The sequence below is a fragment of the Ambystoma mexicanum genome, chromosome 11, assembly GCF_040938575.1.
Source record: "Ambystoma mexicanum isolate Mex_15411 chromosome 11, UKY_AmexF1_1, whole genome shotgun sequence".
NCBI classification, from domain to species: domain Eukaryota; kingdom Metazoa; phylum Chordata; class Amphibia; order Caudata; family Ambystomatidae; genus Ambystoma; species Ambystoma mexicanum.
In genome coordinates, this window is record NC_090934.1 from 929,003,076 (window position 1) to 929,025,457 (window position 22,382).

The window sequence follows — 22,382 nt, forward strand, 5'->3', positions numbered from 1 at the left end:
AAAGGCCGGTGGGGAGGCAGGGTTTCTGCCGATTTTTTGCTAAAGACATCCTTGAACCCTTGGTATTCTGGCGGCAAATTAATGAGATCTAGTGTCTCTACATTGGCAATAGTTGGCTCCCGGACCAAAGATAAGGACTGAACCACTGCAGTGCAATGGGAACGACAGTGCGGAGAGGACATGGATACTGTACCCTTGAACCAGTCTACCAGGGGATTATGTTTTGCAAACCAAGGGAGTCCCAGGATAACGCCAAACTGTGGTGCTGCTATAAGATCAAACCTGATTGTTTCTCTGTGGTCTTGTTGACAACAGAGTGTCAAGGTTGTTAGTGCAATGAGTTATGGGGCCTGAACTCAAAGCAGTCCCGTCCACAGCCCTTACTGGTTCTGGTGTCCTTTTCTTACACAAGGGCACCCCCAATTTAGCAGCATACGAAACGTCCATAAAGTTACCCGTGGCACCGGTATCTAAGAGTAAAGCCACCTTTACCTCACGCCCCAAGAAATGTAAAACCCCTGGCAGAGTGATGTGGGTGGCATAATTTTCCAAGTTTGAGTCTGGGGTAACTTTTTTCACTGGGCTCGGCTGTAGTACCCCTACAACCGCCGAGCCGAAGCGCTTCCCTGTGCTTTAGGTTTCGTAGGACAGTCCTCGACAAAATGTCCTGTGGTTCCACAATACAAGCACAGCCCCTCCTTACGCCGTCGTTCTTTTTCGTCTTTAGTAAGGGGACCTCAAACTGACCCAATCTGCATCGGCTCATCCCCGCCTCACTTTTCCTGGGTACGAGTCAAATGAGTATGGTCTAACCTGGCTATGGGACGAGAGTCCCCTCGTTTCTTATCCCCTCGTCGCTCGGCTTGGCAATGATCTAGACGTAATGCTAGATCTATCATTGCTGGGCAATCTCGGGGTTGAGGGTCGACCTGAGCAATTAGGTCCTTTATGTCGTCACGAAGACCTTGATAAAAGAGCGACATTCTTTTCTCTCGGGGCCACTCTGTCTCTGCCACCAGTCGATTGAATTGAGTCACATATGTGACTAATTCCTTATTGCCTTGACGTAAGGTGAGTTACTCCTTATCCTTACACATACCGGCAGCTTGACGATTAAAGATCTTACCAAACTCGTTTTGAAATGCATCCCAGCTATATAGAACTGCATCATCACTTTGTACTAACGGATTTGCCCAAGCCGCTGCATCCCCTGTAAGTTAGGAAATGACAAAGGCTGTTCTGGCCTGGGTTGAACGGAAATCCGCAGGTTTAGTGAGAAAGTGGAGTTGGCATTGAGTTAGAAAAGTTTGGTATTTCTGCGGGTCACCTGAATATCTTTCTGGGGGAGCTAAGGGGATTATGGACTCTGGGGTCACATTCACTTGGACAGGAGTGGGTGCGGTAGCACCTCCTGGAAGGGGAGCAGTTTGGGCTGTTAGAGAATGCACTTGGGTGGCCAAGATAGCATAGTCCTGTCTGGTGGCAGTGAGCTCGGCTTGTAAGTCCTGCAGGACCTTGGTTAGTTCCTCCATAGCCTAGCTGGGTCGTGCCACTCGGGCACCTGTAATACTTGGGCTTGTGCTTCTGTCACAGCTCCAAAGTGCAGGTGCAGGAGTGGCGCGAACCAACTACCCCCACTACGGTCTGGGCGCCTGCAAGTCTATGCTCACACAGGCCTCCGAGACCCCAGCAGGGAAAGAAGGTTAGGATCTCGTTGGTTGGATGGGTCTCGAACAGCGGGTAACCGGATAGAGGGTTAGGAAAGGGAAAGTGGACAGGCAAGGGAACACATGGGAAAAAACAACAGTCACAACAATGTATTTACATACTATTCCCCCACATACACTCAGTGCAGTACAATAAATTTTGATGCAAAAGGCACTTAGCTCTGCGGTTGAGTGCTGGCCTCCTGCCTGCGCACTCTCAGGTCCGGAACTCGGAGCAGTTAGAATGCTGCAAGAGAGTTTAGTATCAGTGGCCTGTGTTAACTCACAAAGGCGAAATACAACCACCACAAACCACATTGAGTTTGGTTAGTGCTAGCACATGCACATTACACCTAGTTGGTTAATCTGCTCTCTGAGCTTAATGGTGCCCAACTAAAGGGTTGTTCAGAACATGCGCCCCAAGTTCGCCGCACGTGGCTTAACGGAATAAGATCCTTCGTGCCGCCAAAGTTTTGCCACACGTGGCCTAATATCAAGCACTAGGTGCTGCCAAAGTTTGCCCCACATGGCTGTGGGCTCCCCGTGCTGCCAAAGTGTGCCGCACGTGGCTGAAGACTGGTTGGTAAACAAGCGCTGTGCGCGTTAGTCAGTGATGCATGCAAGCCTAAATTGCGTCAGTTAAATGCTATGGAGCTGATAGGCACTTAGCTTTTCCCTTTAGCAGGGGACGTAGTATGGGCGGGCGGTGCCCCCTGCGCGTGCCCCTCAGAGGAGTGGTAGTTCCTATGCGTCCCTGCTTCTTCCGCACGTTCCCCCGTAGCTGCGCTTGTAATTCCCAAGCGGGGTTGGGTCGCTAGGGCTTTGCTGTACTTATCTTGTATATGCGAGGGGCCGGAATGGTGATTCCTTGGGGCGTGGCCCCTCGCGTGATCCCTGTCGGCAGGAGCTCTGGAGGATGCGTCCGTTCCGGTCGGGAGCTTTAGCACAAGTCCCGTGCCTTCGTTCTTCGCGCGTGCGCGAGCCCCTCCCAACTTGGGAGTGGACAAGTAGTTCCCGGCCCGGAGGCTGCTGGGAGTTGTGGTCCGGAGGGCCTTTTGTCTGCAAAGGGGACAGAGAAGTCTCCTATAAGGCTGGAGGCTGTTCCCTTGGGTTTGTCTTGTTTGGTGGTTGGTCTTTGTACGTCTGGGGCACCACTTTTAGCCCTGGTTCCCCCTTATAACGCCCTGTATCCTGACACACAGCATCTTCTCCATACCGCCATCTTGGGAGAACTCAGGGAAACCAATCCAATCCCTTTCCAACGTTGCCATAAGAACCATCTATTGCCACGGGACATGACAGGCAGTGTCATCCTGACTTATTATTTGTGAACACTTATTGCTTTATTGAAACCCTATCCCACAGTCTTTCTGTAATTGTAAGGATTTGGCAATAGTTTTATTTAGTATAGGCCCTTTTATTTGACACGACGCCACTAGGACTGGCTTATTTTTCATTTGATGGTCGACGCTTGCTCCCATCTTAGATCTAGGTTTAGGTTACGCGTTTTTCCACCCTGCATTCATTGTTCAATAAACACCCTTGAACTGTGATCACGTGTGTCTGTCTTTACTGTTGCTACCATGAGTTCCATACAGCACCCAAGACCAGGCAGGAGACTTCATCACCCCACCACAGCGCAAACACCCAGCCACACACACACACCAACGCACATACCAAAATACCAGCTCAAGGACAGTATTATCTCTTGAATGGAAGGGAAGCACACTGGTGCCAGTGCAGGCCTTTCTACTACCACCTACCCAACCTCTTTAGAAAACTAGTATTATGATAATCTCTACCATTTCCTTCTTTTCCCCAAAAAGCCTCATGTGAATGTTGTTAAATGACACTGAAAAACAATGCAAGACTTAACGTTTTTTATGCAACATAGACTAAAGGCTCTCTAGCTTTAGTGAATTGAGTGGTATACATCCACATTTGAAGGAGACAGTGCATACCCTTATTTCGTTTGTACCGAGTTACTGAGTCTTCACTCATTCGTAGTAAAGACAGTTGTAAAGTAATCTTACAAATACCCATCACAGCTATATTGCATGCCGGCTAGAGTGAAGATTACCTTAAAACCAGAGGCTGTGCAATGATAGGCAGAGTTTGCTCCTAGCATGTTAGGATTTTTTCATGAAAGCGAAAGCATGCACTAGTGCACCCCTTCCACTTTCGGGAAAAAAGGATGTAGTTAATGCACTGTGAGAGTGATAATGTTGGTGTACGAGATGCCCATGTTATCACCCCATGGCTGGAGGATACTGTGAGACAGGCATGGTAACAAGAGAGACGCAGACTCAAAAGTAACAGTTTGAAAACTTTTGTGGGGTTGGTGTAATGCATATCTGGCCCTAACTAAGGGGATTGTTCCCTCAACTGATGTTTCTAAGGGCTGTTGATGTCCGTAAATCCGAAACCAAAGTTTGTCTGTGTTCAAACCTATGATTGCCCTCACTCTTAAACCAAATGTGATAGGGGGTCTTCTTAAAGGAAAAATGGTGACTCAAAAGGAAATGTAAACCACAGCTGGTTTCAGGTAGTCTTACCAATAAGCGTTGTTCTGTCAGTTCAAAATAGTACAACTCAAAAGGGTTGCCCTTGGAACCTTCCACGTAGGGCTCCTGCTGTCAATCAATAGAGTTTACAATGTCTCTGGGTCTCTTGGGGTTCCCTTCCCCAAGCTTCGATCTTTCCAGTTCCAAACAAAAAGACACAGTTCATGTTAGGCCTCTCAGGGTTCCCTTCCCCAGGTCTGTCCTCTCTTCACAAAGTTCAACAATGTCTTTAGTGGGCCTTTTAGGGTTCCCTTCCCCAAGCCTAGGCCCCTCTTTACCAAGTTCAACAAACAAAAGTTCTTCTTGTGAGCCTCTTAGGGTTCCCTTCCCCAAGCCTAGGCCCCCCTGGTCTCAAACAAATAAAACATTTCTCTTGTCAGGATGTACCTTTCACTGTACAGTTCTTTTATCAGAGACTTTCGAGAACACCAGGTTCTTTGCTCCTGCCAGGTGCGAACACTCGGACCTCTAACCCCTCTCCTTATTCTCTGGCACCTTTTCCTCTTCTGTGCCTCTTTCACTCTGTCCTTTTCCACTTTACTGTCCTACCTGAACACCTTCTTTTTCTGTCATGCACACTTGCACCTTCTTTCCACCTTTCTGTGCCTCTTGCACACTTCCCCTTACTTTCCACCGTGCTCTCTTGCAACTTCCGTTTCTCACTGCGCTCTCCTGCACCTTCATTTGCCCTTTAACATACCTCTTGCACTCTCTGTATTTCTTTTGGGTAGCTTGCACCCTTTTCTCACTTTTGGGTTGCTTGCACCCTCTTTTGACTGTCTGTTTTCCTTCTCGCTGTCTCTCTCGATTTCAGGTCACTTGCACCCCTCTCCTTACTTTCGGGTCTCTCTCGCACCCACTCTTGGCTGTTTCTGCACTGCCAGCGCACTTTGCTGTCTTTCATTAATCTGCGCCTCTTGCGCACCTTTTCTGTCATTCGCTTTGCTTTCTTTCACCGCTTTTCAGCTTTCACTTGCTTTGCTTTGTTTTTACCGTTCTCTTTCTTCACTTTGCTTTCTTTCACCCCTTTCCAGATTTTCCTTGCATCGCTTTGCTTTCTTTTACCGCTTTCCAGATTTCGCTTGCTTTCGTCCTGCTTTCGCTCACCGGGCTCTTCTTTCAACAATGCTCCTGTTCCACGCTCTAGCCACCCGCATGCTACTGAGTTTCTCTCCATCTCATGAAACTCACAAACAGTAGCACGGCTCAGGCGAGCAGGCCCAAATGGGTTTGGTTCGAGGTCAGAGTCTCACCACCTGCCCCTCAGGCACCCTTGGGACCAGCACACATCCCAAGGGAATGAGCATTTCACTGAACACCACCAGTAGGATACTGGTTGCCTCGCTCCATGGAGACACGGCTTCCCAGCCATGCTGCAGCCCCTAACGAACACTGTGCCAGCATCTCGGCACGCCATTCTCCTCTGGATCCTCCAGGCTTCTCTTCCTGCAGCTCCCTGCTCCTTGGCTACTATGGTCCAGTCATCATCCCCAGCTTGCTCAATGCTTCTGGCAGAACCACCCTTTTTGTAATGCAGTTGAGTCAATCGGAGTCAGGTGTGCACAGTTGGAGTAAAATGCCTGATCTTGACTGACTGTATTAGTGGGACAATTCAAAGGTGTTAAATGGTAGGCCTCACTTTGTATTCCTATGTTGTTTCTATCAGCAAATCCTCACTACTCTGTCGCCTCTTCTTCTTCCCAGTATTAGTTGGAAATGGGGAGGGGTAGTTGAATTGGGATTGGAGGTTAGATCTATTTACTGAAATATTATTAGGGAATCATCAGAGGATATAGGGGAATACTCTATCCTTGTTTTTATTTAATGGGATGGCTTCCGCCTTTGGTAGAGTATTCCATATCCCTGAGTTTCTGTTATACAAGCATGGGTCTTGATGGTATTGCCTGTGGGCCAGATTGATAGAAGATGAATGGATTTTAATATCAAAGTTTTGTCTCTCTTATTTGGTTTTTCTTTTCACCCAATTTTAGATACTTAACTCTTTCCCTCCTCCCTCTTGTGTCATGGATAATTGGACTTGAATTAGGGACAATGAGACCTGGATCAGGGATAAGGGAATCAGCATATCCCATAAAGGCTTCCGGGACTTCGTCTCCTTCCCTTACTGTCTCGTTGGGATACTGTGTCTCACCCGAGGATACCTCACTCCCAATCCCCAAGGACCCTGCACCCAGGTGATCCTCCCCCGCTTTTCCACCCCCAGGTTCTGGATCCAACAGTGATGGCCGTCCCTTGGCCAGCTGACAAGAAGATCCAGGGGAAATAGGAGTGAGAATACCCTCAGGTTTCTCACATTACATAGAAGTGTCACTACACTTTATTGCATTGTTCTTCATGGGACAGCAGCTGTGTAGAAAACTCTTGTCTGATGTATATATGTATCCCTCAAATTGAAATGGAAATGCACTTTTAAATTTTTAATAGCTAGGACATGCAGTTTTTATTTATTTAATTGTATTGTGGTTAAAACATGCTCAACCTTAACAATATCATACATAGAAAACAAGAATAAAAATGTCTCAGGGCAACAACAAAAAAACGGAGAAAATAAATATGTTATACATTAAATAAACAATTCCTTCCATTCAGAGCAAATAAAACCACACAACCCCTGAGTAACCCTCACTCACATGCTAAAAAAAGAATTCAATAATTCATAATCCATGCTTAAGAGAGGCACTACGTTGAGAAAGACTACCCTAAATTTAAACTTGTAAGAAAACCAGTGACGGCTAAAACCATGGGGGTTGCCTCACCTGCAAGACACATCAACCAAATTTGCTCTGGATTTAAGGTACAAGACATCTTATTCCAAACTAGTCCAAAGAATAACTTACAGGACCCTTGAAGATCAGGACAGTAGATCATCAAGTGCTTCAATGTCTTGTAAGAGTTAACATTGTTACAGAATCTACAGATACAATGTTCCTTTGAGGTCATTTTACTACGCATCAGTACTTCTTTTGTTAGATGCAAATTCCACCTAAACCCCATGAAATCAAACATTACCATAGATCAAGGACTCAAATAAAGGTAGAGCGCTAGTACTCCCAGTTTTTTATGTTCTTGTACTAGATGGCGTGGGGAATTAAAAGTATCGAATGTATCTACAGTGCGACACCAGTTATTCCTATATAGTTTCTTTTTCACTTTACATGGATTACATATCAAGTCCTCCACTTCGATGTCTGCAGCCAACAGTATTTTATGGCAACAGTGCACAAATGCATTTACTGCAGAGTTATGACCTGACTGATCCACAGTTCCCAAGTCCTCATACAGGAAGTTCTCTACGGGATTCAACAGTTTGTAATAAAGGTGGATATAATTCCACGTAACACGGGCCCCATCAAAATCAACCCCAATTCACACTGAATGGCTACGGTAGGCACTGCATTGGGAATGCACAGAACTTTTTGCCATTGGAGCCCTTCCACTGGTCCAAAAAATCCTTTAGCCAAAACTGCAGTTTCTAAACCATATATTAGTTTAGGTAGGACTTTACCCTCGTAATAATTTATTATTGAATTACTGGAACAGACAATAAGCTCTTGGATAAATTCCTGATTAAGATTAAATCATAGGCACGTTCCACAAGGATGGGCCCAGAAGAGGACTGGCTCAGAGGGGTTTCCACCACTGAATATCATTTCGTGAAATGGCTGACCCAGTCTTGCTCTGAAACTGCATTAATCTGACATTCACTATTGTCCCTATTTAATGAATTAATTAAGGACCAGAAACAGTTATATGTGATTTTACCGACCACAATTACAGATTGGTAAATTTCATTGTGGAAGAAATACCGAAAAACACTGAAATTCTTTTTTTTATTTTATTTGGGGGGAGGGCGTCCCCCCAAGCACACAATTTTTTAGTCATTAAAATGCCATCCCAACCTGACCCATTTTAACCTCTTTACCCCACTACCCTTTATTTATTTAATTAATGGTTGCTGTGTTTTTTGGTGTTTTGGTCCACTCTGAAATGTAGCACTCTGTTATGTTTCAGATATTTTGACTGGATAACCCAGAAACGTCCAGTCAGAACTCGTCAGGCTATTTAACATAAATTCTGCGTCCTTTTGTACTAGATGTGCCCTTTGCTGCTTAATCCAGTTTTTGAAGTGCTGTCTGATCGTTTTAGCTGCATGTAACCGTGGAAAGTCTTTCAGGGCTAGCCGAGCCTCTCTAATATTGGCTCTCACAATACGTTTCCCCTTGGCTACTACAGTTGCGTCAAAGGCGTGATTATACTTTCTATGCTTCGGTTTAGTAGTAGTAAGCTGGCATGTAGTACCCTTTGGGACATCAACTAACTCGTCAATAAGGGAACAGGAACTATCCACACTAAACCTATGCAGTTCCCAATCCCATGTGGTTTCAGTAATGAGGGACTTCAACTTAGCACTGAATCTATTCACCTGCTCTGGCCTCCATATGGCCCTGTTTCCAGAGGGGTTCACAATCAAATGACTTGACACACTCCCCCTTTCCCACAGTAATTCCATGTTAAACACAGAATCCAACATATTGTGATCGCTCCAATCAGCAAGGGTTATTCTGAAAAACACACACACAATGAAAAGCGTAGAGTCAACAAACATATAGTCAAGAACTTAAGCACTGGCTCCTTTTTTCCAAGTCGGACAACTAGCAGAGCCCCCTTTAAATGAGCCATTTAACCTACGCAACCCTAAACCCACCTCATGCCATGTAGATCCTTTTCCTGCAATCCCTTTCTAACAGGCAGGCTCCCTTGTTCCAAGACATTTTCATTGGGCATGTGCAATTAAGGTCACTGGCTAGTAATATAAACCCTGATTCAACATTACCCAACCAGTCTGTAGTAATAGTGGTCCAGGATTCAAGAAAAGTGCTTAGCTTTGAAACTCCTGCGTGCACATAAATGTTTCATAACAATAGTTTTCCAATGTGGGTGCTTGTGGCCAAGTTGACCTCAACAGCCAAAATTCCCTGAGGTCAATAAAGTGTTTTTACAGGAGAAAGCTTGGCGCAAGATCTAATCGATCTAATAAGTCCCCAGAAGGGTCTACCATAGAGACCTTGCATAGTTGGTTGGCAACAGGTTATATAGCCATCCTAGACAGGGCTTTCCAACAGCATTGTCTCTTGAAAACAAATAATTCTAAATCTCCTATGGTATTTACCCAATACCGGATTCGTGAAAAGATGGTCGTGCCCCCAGGAAGAACATGCTGTTTTTTCGATACTGCCTGCCCCATATGACTTTACTGCCCTAGCTGAGCTCAAGACATAATGCCTGCGGCCATGGAAGGATACTCTGTGGTACTCCTCTAACAAATACTGCCAAACTGCTAATTAACCCACTTGTGTGATAAATGATTAACAGTCTCAGTACCAAATATGTGGTGTTTGTGTGTCAAATATAGTAATAATTTTGCTCCACATAAAAAAGCTTTGAAGCAAATTTGCTAGCTTACACATACCAAGTGGGCAAGATTTATCTAGAGTCCAGATATTCTGGTACCACTCTTTGTACCTAAATGAAGAACATTTTGAAATAAGCGTAGCAACATGTAGACTTTCCATGAATGTTTAATGCCTTGTTGAGTCGGTGTTGAGGAGCTTCTTCCTGCATTCACGCCTTGGCACCAGAACTCTTTGGGGCCAACAAGTGTGGCAATGATTGAAGTTGCTGACCCACCTGTAAGGAAAAGAAATCGGGTGTTAAGCAATCAAGAGGGACTATGAAGAGGCACAGTCCATCCTGTAATCATCAAAATGTAACTTGAAGGTGTGGATCAGGGCCCGCACCTGTGGCCAGGCCTTCATTCCATCCTTGTTTAGCAATGAGGAATCCCCTGTGGTTCCATTCTTGTTATATTTTTGATAAAATCTCAAGAATAAAAAAATGAGTCTGCCGCTTCTTGATGGCAATCCTCAATTCAGCATGTCATTGTAACAATGGTATTGCTCCTTCCAAGTATTGTTGCAGTGCTTACTCTTTTGATTAATCAATTCTGTGACTTTCTGTTTTCCAGGAGTCAACTCACGAAGAGGGACAGGCTATGATAGAAACTGACCGAGGATATTTTGGTCACTGAATCAGCTTCCCGTATTGTTGGAATTCAAAGGTTCCCTGCTAATTCAACGCATTGAACAACCCCAACAGAAAAAGAAAAAGGAGCCCTTGAACTTAGCATTCATCATGGAGTCAAAAGCAAGATCTACCGGAAGCAAGAGTGGAAAGTCTGAAAAGGCCAGTGCCGGGAACACCCCTAGCACTGCGACTGGTGCCAGCACTGCTCCTGGCGCTGACAAGAAGGAAACCGCATCAAAAGAGACCCCTTTACCTGCAGCAAAAAAGACGCCAGGAGTCAACGAGGTCACACCGGGAAACACCAGCAATCCAGCAAAGGCTGCCACAGTGGAAACAGGAATGCAAGAGGTTTCTGGCACCTCCCCTGAATCGGACAGCAAGGAGAACGCCACTGAAGGGGGGTGCTCTGGTAGCTGTTTTGAGAACATGAAACCACTGCTCCTAGCAGGAGGTGTGGCTGTTGCTGTCATTGCTGTCATTCTAGGGGTGGCATTCTTTGCCCGAAAAAAATGAAAACGAGGCACTTAGGAGAGAAACATGTTATTTATTGTACAGTTTATTTAGAAACCAGATGCATGCAACAGGTACAAATCATACTCAACACACATCAGTAGATAAAACACCTACATAACTCTAGAAAGTCCACTCTTAACAGTGCATTGCCAGTTCTGCATTGGATGGGTATGCCACATGCTTGCATTGACATCTTGTGTGCCACAATATACTATGGCTTGTGCTCAGTGACATCATGTGAGTGATGTGATATGGGTTCTGGATACTGACTCAGAATCCCACAGTTCTTTCTTATTAAGCCTAAAACCTAAAAGAAATTGTGAGCAGGTGATATGGGTGTGCACTCATTTCCCTCTTCTGTGGGGGGTACTGTATGGTTAATTCCCTGGGGTACTGCAGACACAGTAGGTCACTTACGTTTCTCTAGATTGGTGTCAATGGCCATCTGCCATGCAAACGCCTATCTTCTAGCTCCCCCGGGAATTTCAGAAAGGTTTTTCTAAATCCATTATTCTCACGTTTTTTTAAATGCCCCCCCGCCTTTAGAGCAATTTGATGGGTCGTACAGGTCAGAGGACTCTCATTGACACATCCTTCGGTACATGCCAAAGAGAACGTAGATTTGACATTGATGATATCATGATGTCCTTAATGATGTTTCTACCCCAACTGGCACACATTCTTCCATTCTACCTGCCCGCTCTAGAAAATTCACCAGAACTCCATTAATGGCAGTAATTCATATATACGCACAATGTATGCTTGTCGCTAGTTCAGAAACGAGCATGAAAGGCGAAGCAGCTGTTCATGCTCCCGCAACTCCATCATTTCTCCCTATTCCTGTGGCTTGACTAGGAGATCTTGAAAGGCAGGTGTTTGCTAGATGCCAGCAAGGATTGGTCTGGCAGCCCTATACATTTGCTGGCAGATAAACCAGCCTTCAAATCAGTTGCACACAGTCGGGCTGGTATAAGGTCTAGCTCAGACGTCTGGTTGACATGTAAGTCTCTAGGTGTGGTCCAGTGTCATGAATACATAGCTGCGTGCCTAAAATCCATGCTTGACTCCCTCCACTGAACAGGTGGTTTTTAAGAAGGGGTTGGAAGTAGTGTGCTTGAGCGAGGCCATGTGCAACATCTGGACCTTTTAGAAAACAAATGCCTACTGTCCTTACAATGACAGAGTTATTGTGTACATAAATGCAACAAGCACTCAACCACTCATTTACATGATGATACCGCTTTGGCCCTAGGTGTTCAGAGGTAAAGGGGATTTGGTTGACCACCACAAGGTTTCGTAAGGAATGACACCTCTAATTTCCGCTAAGGAGGCAACCCTTTAACAAGTGCAAAGGAGGCAACCCTTTGACAAGTGCAAGGTGGCAAAAGGAGCTCTTTGATGGGTGAGGGGGATGAGTTCTGGCTCCCTGCCCATTCAGTCTCGCCATCACTAGGAACAACCCACCATATCAAGGAGTTATTTGTAGTATAAAAGGGGAGTGTAATATGAGAGTTCTGACTCCGTGGTCAGTCATACGTTGATCTTTCTCATTCCGATCTTGTTTCTTGTATGATATTGGATTATGTTCAGCGTGGCGATTCAACCTTTGGGTTATTTTTGAAGGCACCACCTTTAGGAAGATAAACCTTGTGGAAGTGCCATCTTCAGGTTGATAGGAGTTAAGTCTCCAGTCCAGGCCTGGTACATCTTGGTCCTCCTGTATGACCTTTACAGATGCAATGGCATTTCATTCTGTATCTCCACATAACCTTTGATCCTCTTTTGACTAGATCCTTCATGAAGGGGATAAAAAAGAAAAGAAAACGGCGGTACAAAATTCTTACTGTACATTTAAAGGTGTCATCCCTACAGTTAAAATCCAATGCGCACAGTGTGATTTCTGCTATGGGTGTTATTCTGTGTATCAGAGGGGAAGGGAATCAGACCATGTAGTACTTTGCTTTCTTTGGTAGGGACCCTCTCCCATGGGTGCAAGGACAGCTGCCTTCTTACTCTGGTAGCTCCTTTTTGAGGGGATGGTCTGGAGCAAGAATAGCATTTAATTGTGATGGCACTTGAAACTCTTCAATCTTCATGGAGATGTGCTCTTCAGTGGGAGAGAGATCAGTCTATCTGTCAATCTCATGCTTGATCATATTTGATAGGAGCCTGCCCCACCTGAGAGGAGAGGAAGGGGCCTGAACCAAAGCTGCTCTCCCCCACCCATCATCTCCTAATGTCCTATCAACCAAAGCAGGATTTGTAATTGTAATTGGTTATTTATAACGTGCTTAACACCCAGAGGTTTCTAACAGCGGACCCGGGGATCGAACCTGGGCTCCTCCACGTCGCCTTGCTTCCAAGGCGAGCGCTTTGCCGCTGAACTGTCCTCCCAAGATATTTGCAACCTGAGCAGCGGTTTTGATAACCTGGGCCTGGCATTTACAGTATTGCAGATATCCCTCGTTTTGCATGTTGGACGGCCTCCTTAAACCAGCCCCCGTGTGTCCAGTTCTTTCCATTGTCTCTCATTGGGCATTAAAAGAATGACATATCCTAAAGAATTCCCCCAGAATAATCGAACATGAAGCCTTGATGTCTGCTCTGCGTGACACCAGCCAGTGATGTGCAGAGTGAATATTTGTCTCATGGCTCCATGCTTGTATCACTGTATCATGAGAACTACTATAGCCACATTAACGGGTGGGTTAAACCTGCAAAACAAATATGGTAGGCAGGCAAGCACTTAGTAGGGGCAAGGGGGGAGTGAAAGTGAGGGGTTCACTGGATCTATTTGAATGTGTGGGTACATCTAACAGAACGTTAAAGCAGACGTTGTTTGGAATAGACGATTTGCAGGATGGGGCACCTTCCGGACCATTCTTTTTGTACCTATTCATCCTTTAGAGTTGGTGGTGAGGTTTGCCGTTGGATTTGCAGAGCCATCCCATTTTTAGAGGTTCTTCTGTGTTATGGCAAAATAACATTGTTCTAGCCCCGGCACTCTGCTGATGGCACCCTGAAAACAAGAGTGTGCTATTACTTGATCAAGTATAAAGATATATGTCCGTCATTCAGTTACCGACTCAGCCATGTTGTACTTTAGCAAGCATTTTGGCCATAAACCTAAGTCACACCTGCTGTTTATTGCTTGATTCTTGGGTGAACACGCAGATAAAATGTTGAACAGGACTGTGAGTGGCGCGTAGATTTTTGCAGGGTGATTCTTTCCAGTGCTATTGTAAAAAAATGTCTTCTCTCTTTTGTTATTACTCAGCACTCTGAAATGGGTTGTCATTAAGTCAGTAAGAGTCCCTTATGGATTGTCTCTACCCATGTAGTGTTTCACACACAGAAAATAAGAAGTGGTTGTGTCACTACCACTAGGATGGTTGGATATCATTCCCTGAGAAGCTTTGGTGGGCTATCATTTAAACAGCCTCGCCCCCTTCCCTCTTGTGGGCATTACTGTTTCAGGGTTCTGCTGCAAGGTAGTCGTTTTCAGATCTTTAAAGAGGGACGCCCATCCTCCAGCTTGCTGACTGCCATGTTCACATTTTCTGAGGAAACCAAGTAGGTCAGATGGTGTCACATGTCGACCACACATTGTAGGGTGACTCTCCAGTATGTAATGACACATCGAGAAAGCACTTTTCCACCCAAAGAGAACATTTCAGCTGTTACCGACAGGCCAACACTCGCTCTTAAGGCATCTTGCTAAGTTTAACGATGGTGTAAGATGTATAACTGTTACAAGAGGGATTAGAAACCCATGGAGAAGATGGAAGCTACATCAACCACGATATACTCAATGGAATCCTAGATGGCGGCTCCTAGATACTGTTTCTATCAACTAACAAGGCCGGTCTAGTCTTTTTCTTCCACCTAGTCCTTCCTCTCTTTCCACCATTATTCGTACTTGTACACCGCGAACTTTCAGGTAACTGCGTTGCTACTCTGCTCTTCAGCTCTCCCTTGTAGCTGCTCGCTTAAAGACTTGCCTTGCCAGTTTTTTCTCCTCCTGGAGCACTCCCTCGCTCCCACCTTCCTTTGCCGCTCCGCGGCTTATCTATTTTCCGCTTGTGTTTTTCCTCCGGCTACGGTCTCCCATGGCCGGTAGCTTCGTTTACTAACAGCCGCCAGCGGCTTTTCTACGTCTTCCTTTCCACTCACTCTCGCCTTACTTACCCGTCCTCTTTACCCGATTCTTGCGGTCCTCTGCTCTTTCTCTCCTTTTTCTCCTTCGTCTCCCTTTCTCCTTTCTCCTGGTACTCACCTTGCCTCCGATTACAAATTCAGTACCATTCCCTCTGTTGACATCAGTCGGGAATTCTTCTTCATTTCACCTGCCACTACGACTGGAAATTCCATCCAACACAAGACCTGCAGGATCTGGGTTTTCTTCCCCAAGAGGGTTTCCCAGGGGGCGGCCCCCTGGGAGCACAGAGCACAGATTATCTGGTCTCTGGACCTCTGGGGGGACGCCTCTTACCTCCTCTCATCTATAAAGAACCGAAGAGCCGTGAGTACCCCGTCTGATCACAGAGATTATAAGAATAACAGAGATTCAAGATGTTTACTTTGTTTAGGTTTTTGGAAAATGCATATTGGAAAAAGGACATGATTCCACCTATTAAATCCTTATTTATTGAGAGGAAAACACAATATAGTTGAGAAGAGAGGAAGACACGGCTATATTTATGAATGTCCTGCCATTTCAGAAAACCACAGTATGGTTGTCGGAGTTTAACTTTCTAACTTTCTGAAGACATTATTCTCATTATGGATCTCTTATTCCCTGAAACGAAGACACAGTTGATATTTTGGAAATGCATTACTGGATAAACATGTAATGCTCTGATTATGGAAACCTCATATTGTAGGAGAGACAGGCAGTAGGCTTGCTCTGGCAAGTACACACTGTTCCCATTCTGGATCTCCAATTGTCCGATCCGAACACAGTTTTTCGTCTTGCTATTGCTCGGTAAGAATGCACATATCTTCTGCTACGATGCCTACTCTCTGATGAACTCGCGTTCTGTTACTCTTATTGTCACACTGTTCTAATTATGGAATGCCTATTGTTTATTGAGAACAAAATCTCCTGCATTTGCATATCTCTCCTCCTCGCCTCCTCCTCAGAAGAGCCCCGATTCTCCTTCAGGAATTCCTTTTTTTCTGATGTAAGCCGCCAGGTCTCTTTCTCAAACTCCCATTCTTTGAAAATACGTTCATATTTCTCCTTGAGGGATGGAAAAAAAACATTATCGTTCTGGAACTCTTGTTGTGTGATAACACACAAGTCTTATTCTGGAATTCGTATAGTCATGAATACATATCTAATTAGCAACTGGGGAATGAGGGGGGGAATGGGGAAGCGGCCAATCAGGTTTCATGAAAAGAGCTGGCTGAAACCGCTTATTTCAGCCTGCGTTCCATGGAACGCGCAGGCTGCCTCCCTGCCGCGGGCCGCCACCTCCCCTCTCCCCTGTTTTTGTATTTTCTTGTTACTTCATTTGGGCCGTTAACTCGGGCTGCCAAACAGTTACTCCCCCCAGACTTCCGTTCCAGCCCTTGGAACGGGGTGCTAACGCCACATTCTGAAAGTCTTGATCTGTGAGTAGACAGTGCTCTCGTTCTGCACTCTCCTGGTGGGAGAACGCTGCTTGTTCAGATCGTTAAACTCGTATTGCTTTAGATTACAGTAGTCGCATTCGGAAAGGTTTTTTTCTATTTTGAGGAGGATTGTATACTTTGGATTCTATACCTGCAGAGATATATAGCTAGCCTTGAGTGTTTCATGAATGGCGCTTGGTGGACGCAAAGGTATTTGTTTCATACACTTGTTAGCTGAGATGTTTTTTATATTTCGATTTGTATCATACTTAACATACTTAATTTGCAGCAATCACTCAAAACGTTGTCTTGAAGTGTTCAATCTTAAAGGGCCCCCTTTCTTTGAGGAGCTATTGTGAGAGTTGTCTGTTTTTAAGGACATAATTCAGAAGCTTTTGGAACTATTTTTTAAAATAACATTCGATTCACAAAAGTGGTGCAAGGGTTTGGTTAGGTTTCTTACAGTGCGCCCCAAGCAAGCAGGCCTCCTGGCACAGTAATTCACTCAGTACTCCTGGTGTCAAAACAGCTGTTTGCAACCACCAACCTGCTGCTTTGCTCCGATGCTGATTCAGCCCCTACAAATCTGCTATACTGCTGAAGCCTGCCCCCTTCTGAGGTTATAAGCTACGTTGTGACAACCCACTGGCCCCCAACCTCACTGCACAGCACAGAGAATAAAACAGATTGCTTTGTTGCTTGGTGGGCTTTTCTGCTAATTTAGGACTTAAAGTTTGATAAGGGAAGCTGGGTATCCCGTGGATAACATGATAACCTCTTAAGGACTAGTCCTCCCATTCTGCACGAAGGAGCATCCTCAGAAGGAAGCAGGGCGCGATTCCAAGGGCTGATGTCAGAACAGCTGGAGATGAACAGGACGGTCCTGCCAATCAGGAGGTGTATGAGCCAATGCAATCACGGCTGAAAAGGCCTGCTGAGCAGTGATTGTGACATTGGTCTGTCATCAGAAGAAATGGTTTAAAACTCTCTTGAGGCTGGAATACAAGACAGAGGAAAAGGAGCATATGGCTCGTATAACTTTGGGTACTATTGCTTTCTCCTTGGTCCGTAGGCTGCAGTGATTTTGCACATGGACACAAAAGAGAAACCAACATGTACTATTGTGTCGTTCTCTTTTGTGGGGTCTGTACTACACACTATTTTGACACTGGTGTTCTTCTCGTGTGATTGCCGGCTTCCTAAACGGTGCTTTTCAGTCCTGGTGTATATTTGATAGTTGGTGAGAGAATTATCCAAATTTTTTCCATCGAGCCTTCGTTCCATGGAATCATTTCCATTGAAAGATGTTTCATCAAATTCCCATACATAAAGTGCAAAGTGTTTATTCATCGAAACCCATTCATCAAATAGGGTTTTGTTATATTAACACTTTACATTTTGTTCATGGAATTTCTATAAAACATGCATAACATTATAATGTTACAGGGAGCTGTCCAGTGCTGAAATCTATAAAGTATTTCAGCACTGGCCAGCTTCCTCTAACTCGTGGTGTTTATTGTTTATTGGAAAGACTGTATACTGATTATCCTGGCCAGGGGTCAGCACCAGGCAGCCCTCCCTATAACCAACCAGTCCGGTTTCTGAGGGGTAAGCCCTGACAGGGTCATCACCTTCCAGTCCGGGTTTATCAAGGTAATGTCTGTGCCTCTGTGCAAGTCTCGGATGGAGTCAGATATGGGGTTAGGGTACCTGTGGCGAACCCCACATCCATAAAGGGGACGGTGGATGTGAAGGGTTCGGTAACCAGTCCATTGGTGCTAAGTAAGACATGCACAATCGTAGGAATTTGGCACACGCATATTATTTGCTGATGGCATTAATATAGCAATGTGGTCACGCTGCTGTTGCAGTGTGGTGTAATGTGAGCTATGTCCGTTTCCAGTGCCAACTGTGCTCTAGCTGTGCTGTATCGTTACTCCTTGTAAGGCCGAGAGGTGTTGTGGTTGGAATATCTGTGAGATGCCAGTGTACAGTTGGAAGGGAGGTTCTTAGGCAACATTGCATATTACACTCTAAAACATATCAAAGTAAAAACAGGCATGCGATGGCAAGGTAGGCATAACACAGCATTACAACTCATAACAAAGCATGAAAGGTGCATAACAAGGTACATGGCCTCCATCCCACAATCCTACCACCAGTCTCTATGGATGACAACTCCCATGTTCGCTTTCTGCTGTCACTAACAAAGATCAGGAAATGGCGGATTAGGGGGGAAGGCTGCCTGGGATTCTACTCATTGCCTAAGTGATGGGCTAGGGATTTGGGGAGGCGTGCACCTTTTAATTCGGAAAAAGAGTGCCTGAGATATTAAATCTACAGGTGCTGATTTCACCCTATTTACTATGCTGGAAGGCATGCTGGGAGCTGTCTAAAATCACACTCTATTTTGCTCAGTTACTGTGCCCAATGGGGCCTAATGCAACCTTTTTTCTCTCTGTGCAACATCTGTCGTTCAAAGAACAGCACTTGTTCAGCAGTAGAACCTGTGGCCAGAATCACTGGTAGTTTGTCCCAGAAGTCGTCAACAGGCCGGAAGTTCTGAGGATGTTTACTGTGTGAATACCCGCTCCCTCAAGTAGCACGGACCAACACACCCTGCCCCTTTTGTGTGCCCTCACCCACCTAGTATTGATGCAGCTCCATAACTTCAGTTTCTGTGAGATGGCAGCGGAACCATGGACGTGTAGACCTGTATAGTTCATGCTCCCATTATGAGTGTGGAAACTGGTGTATTTGGAACGTGCTGCCAGCATGAAGACTGCCTTCTATGCCATTTTCAGTGTTCATTCCCTAAACTTGCAGACTCTGGTTTACATGTCACATGACCACTTACACATGGAGTTCTGGGATTTCCATTGAGGTGTGTAGGTGTTAGAATCTGTTAAAAACCATTTACAACTGGTTGTCTGGCATTTCCCCCTGGGGAGTGTGGCACCTTGTATGACTTTTGTTGTAGTTACCCAATATGTCTCCATAAGGATCTGCCAAGCACCTCCTGCTACATGACCATTGCAATGGTGGTTTTCTAATTGCAGTGCAGCCTTTTGCCTGCAAGACTGGAACACGTGAATTCCTGAAACAGAATTTTAATTCACCCTGGGAGGGGCTCAGAGAAGAAGGTTTTTAAATAGGAATAACTTGTACCAAGTATATTCAATGGGAACATAATAGGCCAATGTTTTATACATTTAAAAAGGATCAACTCATTAGAAAAATGAAGTGCACATTTCCATTGCTTCGATCAGCATTTTACAAGAAATTGTTCTAAAGGTGTGTGTTGTCCACATTTTAGCACAGCCTAGTAGTATTGGTGCTTTTTTCAGAAAACAATATTATCGATGTATTATTTATTACTGTGAGTATCAGAGATTAACCGCCCATTGTACTTCCCATTGAAAGTATATTTGCATTTTTGTACCCTTTTGGCTCTGCAAGCAGAAGTGAGTTTATTTGTCACCCGGCACGACATCATCCCCTTTGGGGAGGCCACAACCTGCATGACATGTTAAGACATGAACTCCGGTGGCGTAACAATGAGTCAATCCACACATTCTATATACTCTGTGGGTATCATATTGGAGTTCCCCGTAAAAACACAGCGGGGACCTGTTATGTTGCCAGTTTTGTGTAGACATGGCCCCTCTGTTTCATTTTCCTCATTTGTACAGCGGAGTGAAAAAGGGGAGTGTAAAAACGTGGCGTACACGGTTGTACGCCGCCCTTTTCTTTTACAGTCTGGCTGCTGTGCAAATGAAGTAAACGCTGCTTGCCATGTACGCATGGCAGGCCGTGTTTACAATAGATTCCAATGGAGTCTGATTTTTATTGGTGTAAAACGCAGCCGGGCTCCATAGGAATCCCAAGCATCCCTGCCAGCATGAAAATGCATGCTGGTGCAAATGCTCGAGTATTTGTATGGCGGAGAGCAAGGGGGCCGCGGAATCATAACTTACAACCCCGGCGGACTCATAACGTATAACCCGCTACTCCTCTCCTCCATACAAGTGAACGAAAGTAGGGCGTGACGTAAAGACTTTTTCTCTTTTCATGTATGCAAAATGAGCTCTGGCGCGTTATCTCTACCTGTGCAACTCGTGTTGCTAGCCAGGATGCCCTTTGCCCTTTTCCAGGCAAGCATGTCTTAGCCACAAAGCGTGATGGAGTTACAGAGGACAGCCCCCACTATCATCGTCATACACGTCACTTTGACTCTTGCACAGTGGCCCCCTGTAATGAGTACTGCACCCACAAGAAATGAGGGTTGGGGGTGTATTTACTGGCACTTCTGTACTGCATGATGCAAAATCCCACTTCTTGGCCTTGGGTGCAAAACAGAAGGGGTGAATCAAAGCGGGGTGCCAGAGATCGCATAAAGAGTTAACCCCCGGCAACCAGAAACCACCTCATGTCTCACTATGTGTTATGAAAGCCTACAATGTTGCCTGCCACTGTTCCACTGCCACTTTATATGAACTGCGCCCAAATTACTGAAAGAAACAGCACGGATGTCCACCCTTTCTCACCCACACCCCCAATACGGTACCATTTTTACTGACTTTTAAAGAAAAAAGCGTATAAATGCAATAATGCAGATAGACTCTAGAATACTAGATTGAAACCTTAAAGTAGTCTTAGCTTGTCCCATGATTGTGACCCGAAGCACTGTGCTGCGGCTGGCGCCGTGCCCCCCCTGACATTCACACTGCTTCCTCTCTCATGGCTGAACCTAGCATTCATTTGGTAACTATTGTGTGACTGATCGGCAGGCTTGTGGACTGATGAGAAACATGTACCCTCCCTGTGGCACGCTAAGGACATAGGGACCACTCTACTGCAATGTCATAAGCTTGTCACTTGTACACAGTTCCCAAGACACATGTAGCTCTTGGTAGCCCTGTGTGAACTAAAATAAATATACTTCTATTATATATTGTACACATTTTGTGTTGAGTCTACTTCTTTGCTTTCTTCATTTGCTTCACTCTGTTGCTGAGGGCACATGTGAGTAAGGGCACAGTCATAGTCTCCTTAGGAATAACCCGCTCTACGGGGTAACCATACTAGATGGAGGTAGTGCTAAACAAACTTGTTCTCACTCTCAGCAAGACTCACTCAAAGAACCCTTCTTTTCCCTCCTTTACCTAGACCCCATATACATCCACACCTGTCACTCATCACCATCATAATTCTCCTGTCACTCCCCCAGTATACACACCCATCATCACTCAATGCACCACTTGGGTTGACAGTCATCAATATCCGGACCTGCACCTGTGCAGACTCATACTTGCGCCGCAATCCTTTGCTGCCCTTCCTAGCCTTACCTCGCGTCAATTCTTGTCATTACAAATTCCCCCTTAGCGTCCAAATTGACCATCACTCAGAACCGGATGCGCTCGCCCTTTCTTACCGATCCACTCATCAATGCCAATCCATTTCCAAACTCATATGCACTCATCATTATCCAGAATATTTCCGACGACCCGTCAGTCATGCGCCGCACACACAAACCATCTGGCCAAGGCTCATCAAACCGCTCACCTATGAGCGACGCTTCTGAATCTTTCACCTCTGCTATGTGAGGGAAAAGCCCTGGACTGGGGAAATATGCAATGGCAGTCTTGTTTTTAAAAATGGTTTGTGACCTGTACCTGGAACGATGACAGCTCCCTTTCCGGAATGCAGCGCCTTCAGTTGTCCCATGTGTCTTCTCGTGTTACTGGCTTGCTGCTAAATCACGATTCCAGTCATCTGCACATCTCTGGGACTTCTATTCCCCCATGTACTCTGGTCTGCAGCGGCAGGTTCTGGCTGCTCAAGGCATGTGGGTCCCCAAGTAGGCTTCTCTGCGGCG

The 22,382-nt window shown here is 45.4% G+C and overlaps 1 long non-coding RNA gene across 1 annotated transcript in view; it reads left to right on the forward strand.

The window, feature by feature from the left end:
- LOC138503927 (uncharacterized) overlaps positions 1 to 21,463 on the forward strand; it is a 112,595-nt gene extending 91,132 nt beyond the window's left edge. Inside the window, exon 3 of the long non-coding RNA XR_011279730.1 lies at positions 10,317 to 21,463. This is a non-coding gene — a long non-coding RNA (uncharacterized lncRNA). The remainder of the gene's footprint in view (positions 1 to 10,316) is intronic.
- Positions 21,464 to 22,382: the final 919 nt, after the last annotated feature.